We start from the raw sequence: 10,246 nt of genomic DNA on the forward strand, positions 1-10,246 counted from the left end.
ACACTTTTGGACTGCTAAGAACAATTCTCCATTGACATGATCATGATGAAGCTTAATTACCATAGAGGTTTGTGTAGAAATTTTCAGGTCGACGGGCCGAGGGCCCACTCCAACAACACCGATACTGTCCCCACTTAACCACCTACACAATCCTCAGGTGTGGGGTTTTATTACAAAAGGTCTCGATGTTAGTTAGAGAGGGGTATTTCTATTTAAAGCACTATTCTCTTCTCCCTCTGTCCGATGTGGGACTGGGGGTTCCAACACTCCCCCGCACGTGAGACCCCACTTATGGGTCACACGTGAATTTCCACACATCGGCAACCACGTGGAGCCATGTCGGGACTCACCCAATCACGTGGGGCCAATGGGGACCCACCCAAACACGTGGCATCTTTGGCCTACGTGGACAATCACGCGGGGCCAACGGGGACCCACCCAATCACGTGGCAGTACGGGCCCGCCTCCTGGCTCTGATACCATGTAGAAATTTTCAGGTCGACGGGCCGAGGGCCCACTCTAACAACACTGATACTGTCTCCACTTAACCACCTGCACAATCCTCAGGTGTGGGGTTTTATCACAAAAGGCCTCGATGTTAGTTAGAGAGGGGTATTTCTATTTAAAGCACTCTTCTCTTCTCCCTCTGTCCGATGTGGGACTGGGGGTTCCAACAGTTTGACTCTAACGAGCTTCTTTACGCAGAGGGAAATACGAGAATCATAGCATTGTCAGAATGATATGATAACCCGCGAGGCCCAATATATTTTTGTGATGCATAGACAAGGCCGCTTTCTTTTCGGCTTCAATAACGGCCCTACTATTACCAGGAGAAGTACTAGTACCACTAGTCGTGTTGTATCTCTTCACCATTACTTGTGATCCATAAACAGGCTCCCAGAATCCCTCATAAGCCGCACAGTCACTCTTCTCATCAGCAAGAATCCTAGTCCTAAACCCAAATGTCATCTCTTCAACCATTTCCCAGCTCACCTTTAAGGGCAGCCCTAGCACAAAATCAGGCTGATCACTATACCTTCTTGAAAAATTATTGTACGTAGTTCTGCAGAGAAGCCTCAACTAGAACCTTTTGATCACTTGATGCGAGCATTATACGCACACAAATTAAACCCTCTTTTTATCAATTGTAGTAAGTATGTAAGTAGGGATCGTTCTAGGCCGGGGATTAGGAGGAATTGCAAATCACTTGGAAACTGACTCAAAAACGTAAAATAAAGTTTAAAACACTATACTAGACTCAAAGAATGCAAAACTAAACTTTAAAACACCAAAACAAACCAAAAGACTCAAAACAGCACCAAAACACTCAAAACTGCCTTAAAAACACTTTTTGGGCAGTTTTGAGCACTTTGAGTACTTTGGACGAATTTGGGTAATAACTTGAATCAAAACACTTAGAAACACAAACTAAGACACTTTTTAACTATATTGGACACTAAAGTAAAGGGGGATTGAGTTTTTGACGAAATTAACTAAAATGCACAGATTGTAATTAAAAACAGATTTTAAAGATGAATGTGATGGAATTGAATGGATGGGATGGCTAGCTAAGGGGTTCATCTCCACACATGTTACACTTGCATATAAAACGATTTCTAATTGCTTTTCAATAAACCATGAATTCTCAACGCCCCAGGTTAACCGTGATTGCACTAATTAACCCTCAGATTTTCCTAATGTTATTGAATTGGATGATTGCATACGACAACCCAAAACATTTCCCACAAGTCCCTTACATGATTGCATAATAGAGATACAAGCAAGAATCATTAAGTTCTTTGAAAACCATAAGCATTGACGAAGCACTTGTTACTATGATTGCATGAAACTTATGCCAAGAATTCATTTAACGCGATTGTTTATAAGCAACCTCCACTACTTGTGAATATAAGTTCATAACTATTAGGTGAAACTCACTTATATTCTAGCGTCATATTCATGCATGAAAATTAAGCGTGTAATCTCAATAAACATACATAAATAAGTTATCAATCAAACAGTTAAACAAATTGAATTCACAACTTATGAAACGTAATTAGAAGTAATCAAATCATATTGCAAGCATAAACATATATTTCGAATCCCCCCCTAGCCAAGGGGGGTTTAGTTCCTCATACGTACAAAACAAAGAGAATTGAAATTAAACATTGAAATCAAAGGAAAAGAAACACCTAAACATTCCAACAACTCAAACTTGAATTGTATGAACGTTTAGGCCCTCTTCTCTTCCTCTTTGTTGCTGCACAAGGTCTAAGGATAGTTTGATGGTGTGAATGTGTATGAATGGATGAATTTCTGAATATGGAAGAGTGTATGAGAATGAATGAATTGTGGCTGCAATGGATGCTTATTTATAGGTGAAAATGAGGGAATATGACAGCTAGGAACTTGGTGGAAATCTGGAATGGTGATGGGAGATGCATGTGGCTGATTTATGCATGTGATTAAAGGGTGGGAGTGCATGTGGAGTGGCTGGAACAAAGGGGGAAGCATGGCACAAAGGTGGAATGACAGCTAGGTTATGATGATGAATGCATAAAGGTGGAATGACAGCTAGGTTATGATGATGAATGCATGTGTAATGGCTTAAAGGATGGAAGTGCATGTGGCTCTAATGTAGCCTTCTAGAAATCAGGTTTTTAGGCCCCCTTGCAACTCCCTAACTGAATTCAAGCCTTTCAAATTCGTCCATCCTCATGCCTCCATGCTTGCACTATCCAATCTTGGCCCAAAAATGCTCTAGAATGCTCCAAATTGCTTCTTTTTGCATACTTTGACACTAAAACCTGAAATTGCACGAAAATAACTTTAAACACTATAATTAACATAGTTTAGCTAATTAAATGCAAGAAAACAAGCTAACTAAGTCGTATAAATATGCTCCTATCATCACTCTCTTGATGTGCCTCCAATGTCATACTTTCCTATTGATCTATTTAATTTTCGTCTCCTACTCCTCCTGTAATGTTGATCTTGATCCCTTCCCGAGCTCAATTCGGAGATGTTTTTTTTATTGAGTTTTTATTGGAAGAACAAGTCGTCCTAAGCCGTCCTACCTTGTCCTAACAGGCCGTCCTAAGCCGTCCTACCTTGTCCTACCTACACACTTGTATCCCTTAATTTAGGGTGATTGGACATAAGCCTTTCCGTTTTTTTATGTATATATATCCTTGTAATCTTGTAGAGAAACATAATGAGAAAAAGCATTCTCTTCCATATTTTCCACATGGTATCAGAGCCGGAACCTTAACCGGTCTGACTCCATTGTTGTCCCTTATCTTCTTCTACACATTCGTTTCGATAATGGCAGAAGATAATCTTTTTGGCTCAGAAGCTAAAAGCTTCACAGCTCCTCGCCCTAGTTTTCCAGAAGCTGAAGTCAACCCAAACCAACGTTTGTGTTCTGTGTTGTTAAATGAGTTTAACTATCTTCCATGGTCCAGATCAATATCTCTTGCCCTTGGAGGAAGATCCAAACTTGGATTCGTCAATGGAAGTATTGAAGCACCTGACGTCGCATCGCCGAAGTATGAAGCATGGCTGTGCAAAGACCAGCTGGTCATGTCGTGGCTCCTCAACTCTATGGATCCTAAGCTGTCTGAAATTTTTAGTTTTTCAGAATCCTCTAGTGCTCTTTGGAAGGCAGTCAAGGACATGTATGGAAATCAAAACAATGCTGCTCGAGTGTTCCAGCTTAAGAGGAATCTCACAAGTCTTCAACAAGGTGATAAATCCTTTGTTCATCATCTCGGTTGCATGAAAAACATGTGGAACGAACTGGATATGTATCGACCACACACTATCGATGCTGCCGTACTGTTAAAAAGGTCCGAGGAAGACAAAATCTTTCATTTGCTTGCAAGTTTGGGTTCTGAATATGAAGATCTTAGAAGGCATATTCTAATGAATCCCGAACTTCCATCATTTGCAAGTGTTTGCACTACTATCCAGCGAGAAGAAGTACGCAGAAAAGTCATGAATGTTGACGTAAAACCTAGTGTGTTTGAGGCTAGAGCTTTTGTGACAAATCACAAGTCATTTGGAGATAAAGTATACAAGGGAAAAAGGCCAGATCTGAAGTGTCTACATTGTAATAATGTTGGACATCTAATAGATCGATGCTGGATATTGCACCCTGAGTTGAAGCCAAGGTTTGAGAACAAGCCTTTAAGAGATCATAAGGGCTCACACGTTAGACCACATACAAACAAGTACCATGCTGCTGCTGCTACATCCATCGGTGGGTCGATGAACTTTACAGCCAATCCGGCTGACTTGTTGAATAAGTTCTCAACCTACCTTCAAACCAGAAAAGGAAGCACAGGTGAAACGTCGACTGGGGAAAGTCAAACTGCTCTTCTTGGACAGTTTGCAGGGTTCTTAGCTAAATCTGGTCATGTACCTCAAGGCGACATTCCAGGTATCATGTGTGCTCTTTCAACTGCTCTAAATGTTAGTCACTCTCATGATTTTTGGATTATAGACTCAGGTGCCACAGATCACATGACAAATCAATATTCTAAGCTATACGATTTTGAAAGCTACACTAAACCATCACTAGTTTCTGTAACAAATGGTAGAGGTGTGCCAGTTCTAGGTAGAGGGACAGTTAAACTGATCTCAGAAACTGTTGAGTCCACAGCGTTATATGTTCCATCTTTTCCTTTTCAATTATTGTCCGTAGGAAGGATTACAAACTCTCTAAGCTGTCGTGCAATGTTTTCCCCCCACAATGTTGTTTTTCAGGATCTAGCCACCAAGAAGCTGATTGGTGAAGGTCACTACCTAAATGGGCTGTACTATTTTTCAGAGGACCTCAATGTTCCAAAGGGGTTCCAAGTCAGCTCAAACTAGAACATCGGTTGTGGCATCAACGCCTAGCCCATCCCTCAGAATCTGTGTTGTCTACGTTGTTCCCTAGTTTATGCAAATCCTCCCTTATATGTGAAATTTGTCATTTGTCAAAATCTACTAGACTCCCATTCAATTCTTCCATGTCTAGGACTAGCAAGTTGTTTGAGATGGTGCACTCCGATGTTTAGGGACCTGCACCTCTAGAGTCTTTTGATGGTTATAGGTACTACGTTATCTTTGTTGATGATTTCTCAAGAGCCACTTGGTTGTACCTCCTCAAATTCAAAAGTGAAGTTATGGATGCTTTCAAGGACTTTCATAATCTTGTCATGAACCATTTTTCGTCCCAAATCCACATACTAAGGTCTAATAATGGCACTGAATATACATCCAAAAATATGACTAACTATTTGAGCACCCATGGAATTATACATCAAACAAGTTGTGTAAGTACTCCTCAGCAAAATGGAATTGCCGAAAGGAAGAATAGGGACCTACTTGAAAAAACCAGGGCGCTAATGTTGCAAATGAATGTGCCTAAGAGGTTTTGGTCTCAAGGAGTTCTTGCAGCCACCTACCTTATCAACAGACTGCCTAGTCGTGTTCTGGATACAAAATCACCATATGAGGTTATGCAAAACAAAAAAATTAATCTTTCCCATCTGAGAATCTTTGGATGTACCTGTTATGTTCATATTCAATCCCATCACCGAGACAAGCTTGATCCCAAAGCTGTCAAGTGTGTTTTCATGGGATACTCATCCACCCAAAAAGGGTACAAATGCTACAATCCGTGCTCCAGGAAGATGTTTGTCTCAAGAGATGTATGGTTTGATGAAAACCAACCATATTTCAACAAATCATCAAATCAAAATCGTCAGGGGGAGCATTTCCTAGATCTCTTCCCATTGCCAAATCCAGTCGAACCAAGTGACTGTGTCCATTCACTACCTCACAACCGGGACTCTGATGCAACTCTTAATGACAACCTGCTTATTGGAGACGACACTGAAGCCTCAGAAGCACAAGTAGTTCCCCATGACCATAACACAACATCTATACAAGAGAGTGGAGCTGAACCTATTGTGATCCCAGCTCAACCCCGCAGGAATCCGACTCGAGATCGACATCCACCATAAAGGCTGCAAGACTATGAAACTTACCATGCAAGGTACCCTATTCACAAGTTTGTAAATACTCCAAAGTCTCTCACTCTCATGCAGCCTTCCTCAGTAAACTGTCCTATGAAAGTGAACCAAGGAACTTTCAAGAAGCCAATCGTCAAGTTGTGTGGAGGCTAGCCATGGAAGAAGAACTCAAAGCCTTGAATGAAAATAAAACCTGGAGTGTAGTTCAACTCCCCAAAGGCAAGAAGGTGGTAAGCAGTCGGTGGGTCTATAAAATCAAGTTTAATTCTGATGGCTCAATTAAACGACACAAGGCAAGATTGGTGGCAAGCGGTTTTACTCAAACTTTTGGAGTGGACTATAAGGAGACATTTGCTCCCGTGGCTAAGATGAGCACAATAAGGGTTTTGTTATCTGTTGCAGTGAACCATGAATGGCCATTGTACCAAATGGATGTAAAAAATGCTTTTTTACATGGAGACCTCGAAGAGGAAGTCTACATGTAACTACCCCCGGGTCATCCACAAGCACATAATTCAGGTATGGCTTGCAAGCTTCATAAGTCAATCTATGGCTTGAAACAATCTCCTCGTGCCTGGTATGCCAAACTGAGCTCGGTACTTGAAAATTTTGGGTTCAAGAGAAGTCATGCTGATTCTTCCCTGTTTGTTCGAATAGGATCAGTTGGCAAATTAGTTGTACTAATCTATGTTGATGATATCATCATGACAGGTGATAACATTGATGAGATTCACACTCTTAAACATTCTCTTCATCAACAATTTGCCATTAAAGACTTAGGAGTTTTAAAATACTTCCTTGGGATTGAACTGGCCACTTCCCCCAAGGGATTTTTTTTGAGTCAAAGGAAATATGTGATTGACTTACTTCAAGAAGTGAAGATGATGGATTGCAAACCAACTCGTACTTCTCTTGATAGCAAATTGAAGTTGGACTTGACAGGAGAACCTCTCAGTGATATCAGTTACTACCAACGATTAGTGGGTAAGCTTATATATCTCACCATCACCAGACCGGATATAACTTACGTCGTCAGTCTTGTAAGCCAATTCATGCATGCACCCACTGAAGCTCATTTAAATGTTGTTAAAAGAATTCTCAGATACCTCAAAGGCTCCATTGGTCGGGGAATTGTCATGAAAAACAATGGTCATACTCAAATCATTGCCTACACCGATGCTGATTGGGCAGGGAATGCTATTGATAGAAAATCCACTACTGGCTACTGCACGTTGGTTGGAGGAAACCTCGTGACATGGAAGAGCAAAAAACAAAATGTAATTGCTCGCTCAAGTGCCGAAGCTGAGTATAGAGCCATGGCTTCCACTGCATGTGAACTCATTTGGCTTAAGGGCCTTCTCTCGGACTTGGGGTTCTCAATCAACACACCTATGTCTCTTTTCTGTGACAATCAAGCAGCTATGCATATTGCCTCCAATCCGGTGTTCCATGAACGCACCAAACACATTGAAGTTGACTGTCACTACGTTCGGGAACAAGTTCAGTCCAAGGTAATTCAAACCACATTCACTCGAAGCCAAGATCAACTTGCTGATATTTTCACGAAGTCTCTTACTTCTCCTCAGTTTCAAAGTCTGCTGATAGGAGCATATTTATGCGATTTAATTGGCTTGTTCTCGTACATTTACGTTGTGTTTCTTTAGTTATTTTAGTCCTTTATGCCATTTTCGTGTGTTTCTAGGTTCATATGGCTAAGGAAGCAAAAAGGTGCATTTTGGTGCAAAATTGGGCTTGGAATGGATAGCTTACGTTTAGAGCAAAAGGAATGGACGAAATTGAAGAGGATTCCTAATCAAATGAGGAATCTTAGTCAAAGAAGGTTTCCTACTTCAAGTAGGAAAGTTAAAGCCAAGGTTTCCTATTTTGGGTTTAATCTTTCCTAGAGCCTTAATGACTCCATATTTCAGCAATATCAAAGGTTCCTACCTATTCTAGGTCACGAAACTTGCAACCTTAAGCCATGCCGTGAGTCCCTTTGTGTCTCCGGCAAGGAAGGGCCTTGTTTCCTATTTTAAACCATTTAAACACATTCATTCATCAAACCATCTCAGCCATTCACTCAAACACCCTAAACTACAACCTTGCAGCCGCACCATATTCTCATTCATTCACATATTTTCATTCAGCCACATGCACTCATCATCATTCAACCTAGTTGTCACTCACATGCTTTCCCATTTCATTATTCATTCACCTTTCATTCACCCTAATCACTCACATGCAACCATCTTCCCTTTAAACTTCAAAGCCGTGCAAAACAGCACCCATTTTCCAGCTTTTCTCCTTCATTGCAGCCACACTTCCACATGCATTCCCTCTTTAATCATTCACTCCCTAGCTGTCATTCCACATGCATTCCCTCTTTAATAATTCAGCCACATTCTCTCCCATTCTCTCCCATTCTCTCCCTATAAAACCATGCAATGCATTCATACACAAAACACACCATCTTCCCTTTAAACTTCAAAGCCGTGGCTTACCCAACCAATTCCAGCATCCACAATACTTCAAAGCCGTGCCTTCCCTTCCATTTCTGCACCATATCTCCTCCATTGCAGCCACTCCAACCACTCCCCATCCCTCCAAAACCTATCCTTAGACCTTGTGCCACAACAAAGAGGAGGAGAAGAGGGCCTAAACGTTCATACAATTCAAGTTTGAGTTGTTGGAATTTTTAGATGTTTTCTCTCCTTGATATTCAATGATTAAATTTACTTATCTTTGTTTTGTACGTATGAGGAACTAAACCCCCCCTTGGCTAGGGGGGGATTCGAAATACATGTTTATGCTTGCGATATGATTTGATTACTTCTAATTGCGTTTCATAAGTTGTGAATTCAATTTACTTATCTATGTGAATTACATTGATTTGTGTGTGTTGGTTGAGAGTGCACGCTTAATTATCATGCATAAATTGGATGCTAGGATATAAGGAAATTTCACCTAATCGTTATGGAATTATATTCACAAGTAGTAAAGGTTGATGATCTCAATCGCGTTAAGTAAATTCTTGGCATAAGTTTCATGCAATCATAGTAACAAGTGCTTCGTCAATGCTTATGGTTTTCAAAGAACTTAATGATTCTTGCTTGTATCTCTATTATGCAATCGTGTAGGGGACTTGTGGGGAATGTTTTGGGTTGTCGTATGCAATCATCCAATTCAATAACGTTACGAAAATCTGAGGGTTAATTAGTGCAATTCACGATTAATCTGGGGCGTTGAGAATTCATGGTTTATTGAAAAGCAATTAGAAATCGTTTTATGTGCAAGTATAACATGTGTGGAGATGAACCCCTTAGCTAGCTTCCCATCCATTAAATTCCATCAAATTCGTTTTTAAAATCTGTTCGTTTTACAAAGTATTAAGTTTTGTTTCCAAATTCGTCAAAATCAAAATCCCCCTTTACTTGGAGTGTCAAATTAGTTAGAAATCAATTTAGTTTGTGTTTTTAGAGTATCTTGAGTCAAGTTATAACTATTTTCGTCCAAATTCTTCTCTAGTGCTTAAAACTGCTCAGAAAGTAGTTTTAAGGCAGTTTTGAATGTTTTCTTGCTGTTTTGAGTCTTTTGGTTTGTCTTAGTGTTTTAAACTTTAGTTTTGCATTCTTTGGGTCTAGTTTGGTGTCTTATATTGTGTTTTTACGTTTTTGAGTCAAATCCAAGTGATTAACAATCCCTCCTAATCCCCGGTCCAGAACGATCCCTACTTACATACTTCACTACAACTGATAAAAAGAGGGTTAATTTGTGTGCTTATAATTATCACATCATCTGCTCTCCAAGCTTGGATCAATTAACCTCCTTGATCCAGCTTGAGGGGGAGTATTAGAAGAACAAGCTGTCCTAAGCCGTCCTACCTTGTCCTAACAAGCCGTCCTAAGCCGTCCTACCTTGTCCTACCTACACACTTGTATCCCTTAATTTAGGGTGATTGGACATAAGCCTTTCCGTTTTTTTATGTATATATATCCTTGTAATCTTGTAGAGAAACATAATGAGAAAAAGCATTCTCTTCCATATTTTCCACAGTTTTATCGTCGGTACATGTAAGAAAGTAATTACAAAAATGGCTTCCTCATCGATTCTCAGTACAAGACACATATTGAACTGCAATGTCCAGTTTCTGTACGTTGGAAATGATCATTTGATGTCCTTTTTAATTAGAAATTCAATAATTATTTTCTTCATATAACCGAGTT

The sequence above is a fragment of a genome, unplaced genomic scaffold (genome assembly GCF_019419815.1).
Source record: "Pyrus x bretschneideri cultivar Hongxiangsu unplaced genomic scaffold, Pyrus_bretschneideri_v1 Contig23, whole genome shotgun sequence".
Lineage (NCBI taxonomy): Eukaryota > Viridiplantae > Streptophyta > Magnoliopsida > Rosales > Rosaceae > Pyrus > Pyrus x bretschneideri.